The sequence below is a fragment of the Nilaparvata lugens genome, chromosome 1, assembly GCF_014356525.2.
Source record: "Nilaparvata lugens isolate BPH chromosome 1, ASM1435652v1, whole genome shotgun sequence".
Classification (NCBI taxonomy): domain Eukaryota; kingdom Metazoa; phylum Arthropoda; class Insecta; order Hemiptera; family Delphacidae; genus Nilaparvata; species Nilaparvata lugens.
The window spans coordinates 12,030,995-12,046,332 of NC_052504.1; the positions used below are offsets into that span (position 1 = coordinate 12,030,995).

At 34.2% G+C, this 15,338-nt stretch overlaps 1 protein-coding gene across 3 annotated transcripts in view; it reads left to right on the forward strand.

Annotated features, from left to right (window-relative positions):
- The first annotated feature begins 5,936 nt into the window (after positions 1–5,936).
- LOC111052343 (putative uncharacterized protein DDB_G0277255) overlaps positions 5,937–15,338 on the forward strand; it is a 148,349-nt gene continuing 138,947 nt past the window's right edge. For 2 of the 3 annotated variants that reach the window (XM_039430249.1, XM_039430257.1), the window contains exon 1: positions 5,937–6,239. The gene's annotated coding sequence lies outside the window, so the exon portion shown is untranslated. The remainder of the gene's footprint in view (positions 6,240–15,338) is intronic. The other variant, XM_039430254.1, reaches the window with a different exon arrangement.

Below are 15,338 nucleotides of genomic sequence, written 5' to 3' on the forward strand. Positions count from 1 at the left end.
ATGGTTACTGATAATCAGTCATCAAATATTCTTTTGATTTCCTCTTTGGTATTCTTCAAGAACTTCATAGAAGCAGCGGTAAGAATTAATAATCACTGGTCATTGAACCTTATGGTGATTAATTGCATCTGGAAAATTCATGTATCTACCACTGAGCTAGAGCTGAGGTTTGAACCCAGTAATTTTGCGAGCTGGACGGCCTTAATTTTTAGTGAATTTATTCGCAAAAGAGGGAATTTAGCAACTGCTCTTATAAATATCAAGAACATCGTACCATCTGCAAAGGATTTGCAATTTACGCCTTTACATAGTGCATAAAAATAGCATTCAATGAGGCATGCAATGAGGCGTGCAATTTATAGTCTACACAGCTGCTTATTTTTTACCGAGTTACATTGAGATATTGAATTGCCAGCGTCATGGCATGCGTTTTTTAATCCACTCGACAGCTGATTTATGATGAATAATTCTATAGTCTTATTTTTACTCTAATATTGGCGTATGAAGGAGGCTCCTTTTTCCTTTCATATAATCATTCTAGTAAAGAGTAGGGTTGTTGATTTCAACTCTGTTAAAAAAGTAGACAATATGCATGTTTTTGTGATTTTGTATAATATTACGTTTGGAAAAATACACTCTTGTCATAACCGTGAATGAAATCGCTAAATCGCACTTCATTGTTTCAAAAGACCTCACAATAATCTTCCTTTTCTTGAAAAACTCAGATGAAGAAAGTATCCTTCTACCTCTCTGAAACTTGTGAGGAAGAACCTTTTCGCAGAAATTCAGAAATATCAAAGGCATGAACCAGCTAGGTATCCCAAATATCAAGATAAGATTGGATCAGAGTGGGAAGCAATATCATCTACGGAGTGTGTTTTCGGACCATGTTCAATCGCCTTTGCCACCCCTCTCCCCACCACAAGTTTCCAAAATAGACACATTCAAAATCACTCAGCCGAAAATGTATGAATAAAAATAACGTTTGTTTACTTGGCCTATTTTCTTTTTAGCCCAGATTGGTTCTCACTGAAGATGGATACATATTATTAAATAAAGGTACGAGAGGAAAACGAAGAAATGGAGGAAGTATTTGTTTCTGAAAATTGTGAGAAAAGATGGAAATCTATGATTTTAAAGCTTTTCAAAATATAGGCGTTGATCAAAATGATCTGACCAGAGCATATAGAATCATAGCCATATAGCCGTATAGAATCATTGACCGAGCGAAGTGAGGTCTAAGATTCAAGTCGACGGTTTGGCATTTCTCTTAATGTTTAAATGTTTGAATGTTTATATGTTGCGCATTTACGGCGAAACGCGGTAATAGATTTTCATGAAATTTGACAGGTATGTTCCTTTTTAAATTGCGTGTCGACGTATAAACAAGGTTTCCGGAAATTTTGCATTTCAAGGATAATATGAAAGGAAAAAGGAGCCTCCTTCATACGCCAATATTAGAGTAAAAATCAGACTATAGAATTATTCATCATAAATCAGCTGTCGAGTGGATTAAAAAACGCATGCCATGACGCTTGCAATTCAATATCTCAATGTAACTCGGTAAAAAATAAGCAGCTGTGTAGACTATAAATTGCACGCCTCATTGCATGCCTCATTGAATGCTATTTTTATGCACTATTAAATAGGATGCAAAGGACTTATAACAGCTTGTCTGGGCGCCTAGATGTCTTATGGTTTTCTCGCGCTAAATTCCGGAAAGCGTTATATGATAATTAAATCTTATGTAAGCTTGATCTGATCAAATAAATAGTTGGTGTATCAGTGTGGATGTGCATATTATGGTTTGGGACGTCGTTCAGTTATAAATGTTATTTATTCTATTGATAAAATTTTTGTTCATTATTTGTTATTATATTGTTTAATTTTTTTCATGAGTTTTGGTATTTTGAATTCTCAATTTGATCTATTTTTACTTTTTTCATAAGTCTTGAAATGTTTGTAATTTTCATTTTTGAATTAGGTGGTATTTTTGTTGTTTGGATTATTTATTATTGCATAAGTTCGTATCATTATTTTCTTTTCTCATTTGTATTTGTACAATTTTTTATTGTTAATGGGACATATTTGGGGAGACCCGTTGTCTCCCTTGTGAATAAATAAATGAACTATTGATTGCGTGCAATAACGCATGCAATTAATAACTAAAATAACATAGCATTGTCTCTCGAACTTTCTGTACTTTGAATTTGGGCTGTCCTGTTGACAGTATGTCTTGAAGGAGATTAGCTTTTGATGTCAAATTTTTGATACACCAACCCCAACAGCCATTAGCCGTTTTCACACCGATATCTCGCCGACACGACATACAGACAGGATTTACTCTGATGAACATTATAAGAGGAGGCTGCGGTTTATAGCTGCGCGAGGTCTACTGTTCACAGAACTACTAGTAGCAATATAGCCGTATAGAATCATAGGTAGCTATGATAGAATGCAATTCTATACTTATTCTATACTCTCTGGAAATGGATCTGACATGATGGAGTCTCATTACTGTGTATGAATAGTTTGCTGAAAGATCGGGAAATAACATGACGTCTTTCTCCCAATCGCTTTGCGATAGTAATGAAAAATTGAGGTAATATTGAGTTATGGTTTCAAAACATCTGAGATCTGAAGCATAACGTGACGCAACTTCAGGTTGCCTTCAGTGGTTTGAAATGATCTATATATTTCAAAAATTGTTTGTTGTTAAGCTGTGTCCATAATGAGGAAATGTTCGACAAAAATGTTTGTTGAAACAGTTTTGGCAAATTTTGTTATATTTGACAAACAATGTTTGCCCGTTGCCAGAGTGGACGCGTCACCAAACAAAATATTTGTAAGTGGGGAGAACAGGTTTTCATGTTCTACAGCAAACACTGAAAATGTTTGGAAAATAGTAATTTTTTGTTTGACAAACGATGATAATCCAAACTTTTTAAACTGTTTATCCCTGAGCCCCTCAACAAACATGTTGCCGAACATGTATGTCGAACTCTCCATGCACACGGACCTATCATCCAAGCATGGAGTTATCCATTTACTTTTTACTTGCTTTTCATATTAATGTTACAATCCATTGTATCGCCTTCACTTTGTTTTTACTTACTATGTAATGTATGAAGTTTTGAATAAATTGAATTGAATTGAACGGCTTAAGAAAAACTTGAGTTATAACATGGAAAAAGACTAATCAAATATTAAATAAAAATACTAAGAAATTGTAAAAAACCACAGATTTATTGTTACTTAGAAACTTAGTTTCAATTTCTCTTAGAAACTTAGTTTCTAAGTATCAATAAATCTGTATAAAACTATATTTCAATTTCTCATAGAAAACTTAGTTTCTAAATATCAATAATTCTGTGGTTATTGACAATTTCTTAGTATTTTTATTTAATATAAATAATTATCACAATATCAACTTCTCAACTACACAAAAAGTGAAAACTATTCAAATAATTTAACTCTCCTCTTATAAGTGATTCTAGCTCACAGACTAGTATGGTATATTCTACATTTTTACCTGTTCAATAATAAGGCTATTATTAGTTCTCAATTTACTTACAATGATACACCCATCCATCCATCTCAACAATTTTGAAAGGTAATGATTAGCCAAATAGAACATACTTTCTTTTCACATGTGTGGCAATCACCACTTACCGAACAAAATGAATGTTCTCGTTGAAACAGTTGAACGAATAGAACAATCCTGTTCTCACATGGATTCATCTTGGCAACAAGAGTAACGAAGTAACAAGATACATCACCGGAAGGAGATGAAGAGTGAGAGGCGTTCCCATGTCTGTCACTAATTGCACAACTTCTATTATCAGCTGTTGTTAATTTCCAAAGAAAGATACTCAGTTGAAGGAAGAAAGTTGTGTAGGGAGTTTAATAGGACATAATGAAATTTATTGGCCTGCAGTAGCTTTCTTTTGCTGGTCGACTGTTGGGCACAGGCTATCAATTTTATCGGTATTAACAAGCCTTCGGCGTCATTGATCTTTCCCTATTGTTTGTTTAGTGCCTTAATAAGTGAGTAAACGGTCATAACTTTAGACACGTTTTCATGGATCAACACAGGAGGCCTAAGCTTGGTGTGGCTTGTGTAAATACCTTGTCGACTTGTTAGTTGTTCAATAATAGGGGCTCTTTCTCAATTGGATTATTCTGCTTTCATGAAGCCTTACTTTTGATACTATGTTTTTCAATGATTGGACTAAAGATAAAACAGTGTATAAAAGATATTCTTATAATACAGTGACAGTCTATAGTAGATAGTACACTTTATTGCTATTTTTTGAAGTGTACTAGTTTGTTCATGCTCAAAGCTTAGCATCCATTTAAAGTAACCAAGACCGAGTGTATTGTCGAAATAATTCCACTATATCTAATTAAAAATATTATAATTTATGAAACTTTTCAAAGTGAGTTGTCCACGATTCTATAAACAGAGCTCGAACGCTTTTCCTATAGTGCTTGCAGCTCATCTATAGGATCTACGGAAAGTTAAGAAATCTCTAAACGATCAACTTTATTCTCTCGCTCTGTCACCAATATAATGGAGGTAAATCTTGCAAAATTTTGGATATTTAGATGACACACTAACTTGGTACGGAGTCTCAAAATTTGATACAATCACAGAATATCATAGATTTGAAAAGAAGTTTCAAATTCAGGTCGTGCTCTTCTGTTTATTATCATCAATTTTATCTATGATATCAATTTATCATTAATCTGTTGCGCGGCTTTCTGCTTTTGAATTTGAAAAATACAAGTCATGTTAATTTTTTACACTTTGAATTCTTCAAATATCTAAACTGAACTCGAAGATGAACATGGAAATGGAAATACAGGAAAAATACTAAAGTTAGATAAAGTTTGAACTAGACCCACAGATGTGGAGTTTTTCCATACTAATGTGAAATTTTACATCACTACAATATTACAGTTCAATATTATTATAAACGAAGTCTCTTACTGTATTTATTAATGTTGAAGTGATCATAAATATACTCCACTGAATCACAATAAATTAATGAAAAGTTTGCTTCTCCATGATGCTGGAGAAGATGCGTGTCAGTGGCTCCAGAACGTTCTAAATTCTATTAGTATTTGAAATATTAAGTTTAAAATTATGTTTTTTTTTTATAATTTTGGCCTATGTATGCATATGCATATATATAATGAAAATGGTTCATTAATTCATTATATGTTATGGATAACATGATGGATGGATGATAATTTATCAATGAGTTTAAGTATCAAAAAAAGTTATTCTATATATTTAGTGGATTTTGGCATTTGTAACTGGGAATTTCATTCAATATTACTGCCTTACTTGCATACAAATTTAAATAGATTTATGCATTGTATCAAATTTTAAGGGAGTGAGAATGACTCAATTATTTATAAACTGGTTATATTATGTATTTTATATATGTTATGTTTTATGTATTATCTAGAAACGTGATTCTCAAACAAAAAACCGTTTCATTGAAAGGAAAATAACAAGAGCATTTATTGTTCACTCTTCCTTCTATTTGGCAAATTCAGCTTTTGGAGAGCAGGAACAGTTTGCAGCGAAAGGAAAATAACGAACATTCTCCTTTGTTTCGATTCCGTGCTATTGCAAAGTAAACATTCGTTTGCAACGCATGAATGCAAATTAAACACGGTGCAGTCTGTATACCGAGGCATTCTCTATGTGGGTATTTTTTATTTTCGAGTGTCTAGCGATACGAGACATTTACTATGAGAGAGTGGTTAGGTTTGCACAAGCGGGAAGGGGTTTTTAGGGGCTTGTTATCATATTTTTGCCACAATGAAGAGTAGCCAAAACGGCGAGGGGCAGAATATTGTCGATGCAGTGCGCGCGTGCGCGTACGGACATGCGTCTCCGCTTGCCACCGCTAGGAGGCGACACAGTCGCGGCGTCTGGCTTGCTTGAGCTTGATCGCTGAAGTCAGACAGTGAGGAGGAAAGCGTGCTGTGGTTAGGTGACCGTCGATCGATTAGCAGGTCCGCGTCGTACGCGAAGCTGGGACTAATGGACCAGATCAGTGTGACTGTGCGCTCATAAACACAAGCAGGACCCGGCGCTTGTGTCAAGTGGTAAACAAAGTTGTGTGACTGTGCCATAAACTTGAACAACTACTTGAATTCTGACAGTGCCTAGCCGACCCTTATCATCTTCTTCTAACTAGCATCTACCCCGCGGCAATAAGGTATGTAAACATCACAAGTGGTAGGCTATTCCTACATCTTCATTTTACTCTCAGTTTAGAATATACACATCTAAAAAGAGAAAAAAGAACATCTATAAGGATAGCTTATTTACAGGGCTGCTTCAGTCTCTACACTTGGGTCGGTGAAGTAGCATTGAATCTAATCGGGCTAATTTCGTTTCTACTGTTAGCCGTTTCTACTGTTTCGTTTCTAGTCACCGACTACTTCTTCCTGCAGTGAATAGGTAATGCATGGCTTCATAATCTTTTCAAGTATAGTGGCTTTTAGAAAAAACCAAGGTGGTCGAACCATCTTTTTTATTGAGATCTAATTTATATTCAGTTCCAATATAGAGGTAGGAAGATAGAGGGAAAAAAGAATTGGCATACGTTAAACCTTATACCATCATCATCATCATCCATCATGGACTAGGCTTGTAAAGCCTGTTCCGGTGTCCACCGCTCCCTCGGTCTTCCGATGTCTCTTTTCACATCCAACTGCAACTTCCAAGCTTGTAGTGGAAGACGCGTTTTGGTGACATATGACGCAGGTCATTTGTTCACTTCAATTTGTATTTTTTTATGATTTCTGCTAGTGGTTACAACACATTGAACTCACTTCGGATTGTTTAATTTTTTATGTGATCTTATATGAAACTCAGTATTAATGAAGGCTATGATAGTATTTTGAAAATCAATACCGTTTTCACAATACAGTACACTAAAAAATCCGTGTAGAGTCCATGTAAATCCAGTGCTTTCGAGAAAGTAATTAGGCCTATTGTTTATCATATATATTCAATGTTTGGAATAGGATGTAGCTTTTTGCAAATGTCTGTGAATAAAGAAGAACGTGTAATAGGCTCTTAGATTCTAGAAAAATCTAGAAAAATCTACTCATGTGACAATATTGATAAGAACGCTCTCACTTCACTCATACCGGTTTTAACTCGGAAATACTTTACATCTTCCATGATTCATAATTTTGAATAAACTTAAATCTCTCTCAGCCTGTATCGCTAAAGCTGTTCCACCAATTACATAAAGTGTCTTCTTCAAGGTATACAAAATTCATTGTCGAAATGAATGAAGTCATATTTATGAAAAATGGTATAACTTGAAAATGAGATAAGAATTAAATAATGGAAGAATGCAAATATTTATATTTCTCAGATATCATGCATCTTGAAACCATTGTATCCTTGCAATGGATAGTTATATTTATCGGAATGTCGACATTCTTCATTTTTTAATAAAGAACAAATAACATTTTACAATTAATCACATTAAACAATTCCTACCAGTGGCGTAAATTTTTCCACCAGGCTAACGCGAAAATTCACCGTTTAAACCTTATATAAATCTATATATTAGAATTAGAACTACAGCAATATGATTAATTTACTCAATTTAATCATTTCTGTTAATCATTTCTAGGCTCTAGCATAGTTTCCCTTGAATTATGAATTGGCTCTAGACAGTCAGGACTAGTGTTTTCCGATAGTCTTATAATTTCGGAAACCTGGAAAAAGTTTATTCTGGTTATAATGTATAATTTTTTCTGTATTATCAAAAAACCTTGGATTTAATGATCCAATGTCTTCTACAGACCGAAAATTTACCTGCTTCGCGAACATGGGAACAATTTTGTCTCTAGCACTCTTGCACGACATAAGAGAGAGTGATTGAATCAAGTGATTAAAGAAAAATGCTTTTGTATAGGCCCTATCATAAATTGCGTAATGCAAATATATATTCTGACATTTTTCGACTCCCTTCACCTCTTCTTCTCGTAGATGCATAGCTGGAATTCGATGGGAAAAAAGTCGGCTATTTTCTACAATGTTTGCACAGTGATAGAAGTGGACATATTTACGAGCTGCTCCGATGAATCATAGTCAAGAAATTTGTTTGAATACTTCATTTACTCCAGACGGTCTCCATTTAATTATCTGCTGACCAAATTTGGCATATTTATGGAATATTTTCCTACTATAGACTACTATACTTATGCACGATATGAAATATTATATTCCTATCCTGTTTGCCAACTGAACAACGAATAAAAAACTCGTCCCTTTCTTCCTACATTATAATAATAAGTATCTCCTTCATCCGTTTGTGCATGGTTATTCATTTCATAATGATAAATGGATATGGGCTCTTTATTTCCTTATGAAATATTATTTTAATAACTCAATTTTTTCAAGAGATTTAAGTATTCATTATCAGTCTGAGCTTTTATTTTATATCCTATAAATCCGGACCTCGTGTCAATCTGGCCTCGGTATCATCAGGATGTAAACTATGCCCTGATCTGTACAATTTCGGTTACCTGAACCAACTGTGTTTATTATACTACTTATAAATGATTGGAGCACTTCTTCAATTTATTATATGAGCTCGAACTCCCACAAGGTCATTCCCAAAACATGAGCCCAGTTCCATGTAGTTATTGAATTACTTGGAAATTTCATAGCCTCAGACCAGTATGTATTTTATTCATCCTCCTCTTTGTTCGACAAAGCATGAGAAACTGAACCAAACTTGAATAATTTTCTCCAATAATGGACTAAGTTCCCCTAGAACTGAAGTGCAATCATAATATCAAAAGAATTTGGCCTATATCGAAAAAGTAAAGTTTCGAGGGAGAAAGTATGGGATGTGACATTTGAGCTTACTTATTGTGAATTATAGTATTATTATTATTATTCTGTATAGAGTCGTGAGACACATTGAGCGTTCAAATTAGCCTTGGTGGAATACAGGAATCATAAATACAGGCTTGGTGGAACCTTCCCATAAGTGGCTCCCAACCAACAAAAATACTTTGCAATATCTCTTTTCCAATAACATAAAAACTTGATGATCAGGTTTTGGGCGAGAATCTTCTAGCAGAACTTATGTTGAAAAAATATTTCAATTTTCCGCACAAAATTGATAGCAGAGTGGTAGGAAAGTCGAGTGCACAGTTCAAACGACGGAAGAATAGAATTATTAGAGGTAACAGATAAATAATGACTGACCATGACCAACCATATGGACATGGGCGACTGTCATATTAGGCAAAAGCGTGTGTCTCCTATCCTCATGTGAACTATATTGGAGATAAATGTCGTAAGGATCAGCCAGGTGGAAAATAGCTCGAGGAAATTGGCCGGGCGCCAAAAAATGAACCCAGACCTGCTTCATCCAGACCTGCTATCATGACTCTATCCACTCTAACGCAACTTGTTTTGTGTAGAGAGTAGCGCTGCAAGATATCCTAATTAAAAAGATTTATTGCCAGTCGCCCATACACTCATCGATCCTTCAAGCAGCTTTGCCAGTGAGATTTATTGCTTCTGAGTGTAACGAGCATAATCCATTTATTTTTCATAGCACTAATCAATTATCGGCTTCGCTTCGCAAATGCATGTGTTGAATGAACGATCGTTACAGTTATACAAATTGATATTATCTCACCTGTGTTCCACTCTCTCCAGATAGAACCTCACACTCTTGATCCTCCAAATGGCTGCTGTGCTACTCATGATAGATTTCAACAGTCATTCATTATAATTCCAGTTACAGATTATCCTACTAACAATTAATTGAAAATTTCAATCATAATTATTGTTCCAAACACAGAACGGAATAATGAATCTCCAATAAATCAAAAAGCATAAAAAATGTAATCGATTTGAAAGTACGGGCTACTTAATAACAATACTCCTTTTAAAATTCCATTACATTCTTTGACAACATTTCAAGTCTCTTCAATTATGGAAAAGTTCCACAACATATTCACTCTACAAACTTTATCCATTACAACTACTTCTAGAATATTGATAAATGAGGGTAGCTTACATTATACAAAATCAAGTTCTTCATATTTAATTTCATTAATACATTAACTTATGCTGCTAGATGTCTATATTATAACAAAAATGTATGACTCTAGAAAAATTACGAATACGTTAATCTCAAAACTTTGAAAATAATTATTGTGACGTTGTAACATTCAAATAATGCTTATTATTTGTAGAATGATAGTCTTCTGACAAAGGAGGAGCTACTTCATTCCGTTTGGTAACCATTGCGATTGATTGGTGTAAAGAAGTTCCGGTATCCAGACCTGCTATCATGACTCTATCCACTCTAACGCAACTTGTTTTGTGTAGAGAGTAGCGCTGCAAGATATCCTAATTAAAAAGATTTATTGCCAGTCGCCCATACACTCATCGATCCTTCAAGCAGCTTTGCCAGTGAGATTTATTGCTTCTGAGTGTAACGAGCATAATCCATTTATTTTTCATAGCACTAATCAATTATCGGCTTCGCTTCGCAAATGCATGTGTTGAATGAACGATCGTTACAGTTATACAAATTGATATTATCTCACCTGTGTTCCACTCTCTCCAGATAGAACCTCACACTCTTGATCCTCCAAATGGCTGCTGTGCTACTCATGATAGATTTCAACAGTCATTCATTATAATTCCAGTTACAGATTATCCTACTAACAATTAATTGAAAATTTCAATCATAATTATTGTTCCAAACACAGAACGGAATAATGAATCTCCAATAAATCAAAAAGCATAAAAAATGTAATCGATTTGAAAGTACGGGCTACTTAATAACAATACTCCTTTTAAAATTCCATTACATTCTTTGACAACATTTCAAGTCTCTTCAATTATGGAAAAGTTCCACAACATATTCACTCTACAAACTTTATCCATTACAACTACTTCTAGAATATTGATAAATGAGGGTAGCTTACATTTCACAAAATCAAGTTCTTCATATTTAATTTCATTAATACATTAACTTATGCTGCTAGATGTCTATATTATAACAAAAATGTATGACTCTAGAAAAATTACGAATAAGTTAATCTCAAAACTTTGAAAATAATTATTGTGATGTTGTAACATTCAAATAATGCTTATTATTTGTAGAATGATAGTCTTCTGACAAAGGAGGAGCTACTTCATTCCGTTTGGTAACCATTGCGATTGATTGGTGTAAAGAAGTTACTGTAACCAGTCCTGATAAATTATTAAAGAATCTTTTTTGAGAGGCAAAATACTTCATTTTCAAAAAGTCAGAAACTTGTATATATTTCCGCTGTAAGTAACCCTTGAGATTATTAAATATGGGAATGATCGTTGAGAATGTGTGAGTAAAAGTGTGAGAACCCTTTAGGAATTTTCAAAATCTCATAGCATCAGTATCTGTTGTGTGTCTCGTCTTTTCCTGAGCTTATAACAGAGTGTGAATATTTTATAAACATCTCTGTGAGTATGCGTAGCTACAAGAGTGCTCGTTGGAACCGAATAAGCTTGTAGGCCTACTTCATAACTCAAGTGTCGGATTATTAGTAAGTTGTGAAGCGCATTATAAAGTCTAATCCAATACTCTCCTTTATCTAGATATTAAGTAGAATTGAACTTATCCTATTATATTATACACATAGGACAAACCTCAGATTAGTTAGTTCAACTGACAACGTTTGAATAGGATTAGACCAAGGTAAGTAGCGTCTGGGTCCATTATAATCATGGAAATGGTGATCAGGAGATCTGTTTGATCACAATGACGTAGACTAGCTATTGAATTCTGGTCGAATAAAGAGAATACATTGGTGATTGTCAACGTGGAGGATCAAATAATACTATACAGGCTTCTCTCACTTTGCTTGTCAATGAAAAGCCAACAATCTATATGACGATTATCATCAGATATATCTTTCATGGAAATTCTAATAAGGTGTAACATTCTAATACTAGAGACCCCCTGGGTTGAAGAACTAGCTCATGAACTGTTGTATTAATCTCTGATATTCCCAACTTTTAATTACACAGAGTTGGTGAGAATTATTATAGAACCAGCTAAAAATATATTTTACAAGTATAATATTACAGTAGTAGGTTCCATGGGAATCCTATTCCAATTGAAAAAAAAAAAATTCTCTCGCTTCAAAACATTTGTCGGTTATCTTGGATTCGTCATATTGATCCAACTCAATTTGAAATCCAGCTTTATTTAAATCTAACTTAATTTTTCAAATGGGAAGCTGGTCTTGTGATAAATGATTCCGATACAGAATTTCAAAATAAAATTAATGGCGAAACCCGCACATTGATAACTCAAACCGTTTCAATGATCTCAATATTTGAAGGAACTAATAAATGATACAAAATTTAAGTTAAATAAGAAAAACTTATTAAAAAATAAAGACATATTCAAATAATCAATTTATAAGGAAGAATAGATGTCAAGAGTATAAAAAATGAAAACACAATTGTCTAAAAATACAGATTACTTTTCATTGACAAGACCACGTTCATTTTTCTTCCCATGCTCATTGTGGTCTTTCTTTTTGTGATCTTCTATCTGTACCGTCGATAATCATTACCAATATACTAGATACTAAATACACGTTACAAAATAATAACTTTGAATATTTACACAATAAAGCAAATATCGAAAAACTGAAATAGAGAGAAGATTTTTCAAGGCATAATCCATCTGAACTTGATAGATTATTTTCAGAGAAAATTACACCAAAATTCTTGACTCCAGTTTCTTGTGAGTTGCAAACTGCCAGTCTCTGGTTTGACTTCTGAAGTTTTTTTTTTCTAAAGATACATCAGCAGCTTTTTTTCAAAGATACATCGACATGATTGAAGATCGATGAAAGTCAATAATGGCCAGCACATGGCTTGCTTTGGCATTTGGCCAGAATCGATCTCCTCAGCTCCCAGACTCAGACTGACTCATTTATTGACTCAACTCCAAGCCGTACAGCCTCATTATACTCTACTAAGTTGCTATTGCTGGTGAATGGTGAATGGCTTGTATGGTTATTGTAATGCGAAACACGATCATCGGTTCAATTTGAAGAAATGGGCCATTACCATCATTACATGAATGTGGCCTGTTCAATTTTTAAGTTGAGCGTGATTGCTCTATACTGGTTACAGAGAACTATTATTACTTAGTCGTATATTATCAACATTAAATACGATTATCCCATATAACCATTGAATCATAAGTGCATTAAATATTCAATTTCATCATCAAACGAATTAGATTTTTGAAGTTTGTTCAAAAGCTAGTAATTGGTATATTTATGAATCTGATCCTAATTTCTTATGTACTTGACTATAATTGCTATTACAAAGGGTTTATTTTAACGAGAACATTTTGCCTTATTATCTAGCAATTTTCACATTAAAGATTGAGTTGTGAGTGATCCATCAACAAAATATAAATTCGAGTGATCTTTAATTTATTATCGTAAAATATCGGGGCACCGAGCTTCGCTCGTTATTTTTATTTATTGATAAACAGAACACAATTCTCTAGAATGATCGTGTTTATATTTCACAGCTGGCTATATTATGTCATCTTATGAATCTCGAGGATGCGATATTTTGATTTTTCACATACTCACTCGCTCACTCACTTTTTTACTATCCACAGCTGTTTCAGCCAAGGATGAGTTTTTCCAAGGATGAGACCTAGTGCAATCGAATTTTTGTATCATGTTCCAAATTTCGTGAAAATCGTTAGAGACGTTTTCGAGATTCGTTGAACATAAATAACCAGATATAAAAATACAGAACTTGCTCGCCTAATATAATAGGATATCCTAATGGTGAAATCAATATTGATTTTTGATTAGGCTAGGCCACCTAGACTACCTTCCAAAGAATTCCTTAAAAAAATAGTGATCGGATATTAGTGATATTGGATATGATTAGGAAAATTTAAATATTGGATCTCGCCAATAGTTGAGCATAGTTTGATTGGTTTTCATCTCTCTCCTTCATTAAACTCTGATGTAAGCATCATATGGACCACACACAGTCATTACTATCAGAATCCTATGTAGTTTAGTAAAATAAATATGAATTATTATTACAAATGAAATAATATTATTAATCTATCTACGGTAACAATGCTCTTTCAATGTATAGTGTAACAATGCTCTTTCTATGGTAACAATGCTCCTGCTACTATGGTCACAGTATACATACAGTAAGGAAACTTGGCTATACCCTGACGCCAAAATCCGCCATCTTGTTAGGAAGAGCCGCATTGTAATAGTATTGATGGTAGGTTCGGATCACTTTAATGATCCGGATCAATTGATCTCGTTCACTGCCACGAGCCAATCAGAAGACCACGATTGGAACTTCCCAAGGTCAGGTGACGTGTTTAGTATTGGGGTCATGTAAAAAGCATTGGTTAGATAGGCGTTTGATTACAAGTTTCCATTCTGTATCTATTCTGTGCTATGGTGACCAATTGAAAATCCGACTCCTCTAAATATCATTTATACGTGTGTTGTAAATCCATTCTTTTCCACTATTAATTTAAACTACGAATAAAAAACACATTTTTAGGACGTTTCGACCTGTTGTTGGCCATCTTCAGACTCTGATATCAAAGACACATCATTTATGTCTTTGAAAATCCCTTCCCGGTGGTTCGGAACCCACTGTGAGTTGTAGATCAACTCATCTCTCATAATTATCCGTCTCACATAATTAACAATGTACAAGGGTTTATGTGTGCATCACACTCAGCCAAAAAAATCTCAACAATGTAAATTTTACGTAATATGCATAACACACATTTTCTGATTCTTGGCATTCCTTATAGTCTTCTAGATTGTAATATCCTTCCATCTTGTTCAAATTGCATTTGTTTATTAGTCCTTTGTATTTACTCTGGAGGAGTGAAATGAGATTCAAATGAGATTCTGGAAGGCTGCCTTGAAAGAATAGGGCATCACAAATTCCACCAGATATTGGAATACGAATACGGCCATCTATCATCGCTCCCTTCCTCTCTTTCTCTCACCACACTTATCACCCTATCTCTCACATCCTTTTTCTCTCTGAAATATGTATTTCATTTCTCGCTAGTAGCAATAGTAGGAGTAATAGATTCCAGTGAAATATTACTATTTCAATAAGAGAGCTGTGACAGGTGGAATCTTTTCTGGGTTATAATGGAATTTATTCAGTGATGTATGATGAAGCGACCGATTGCGATCGCTCTCTCAAATGGATCGTACCGATTCTAAAAAACTCACAG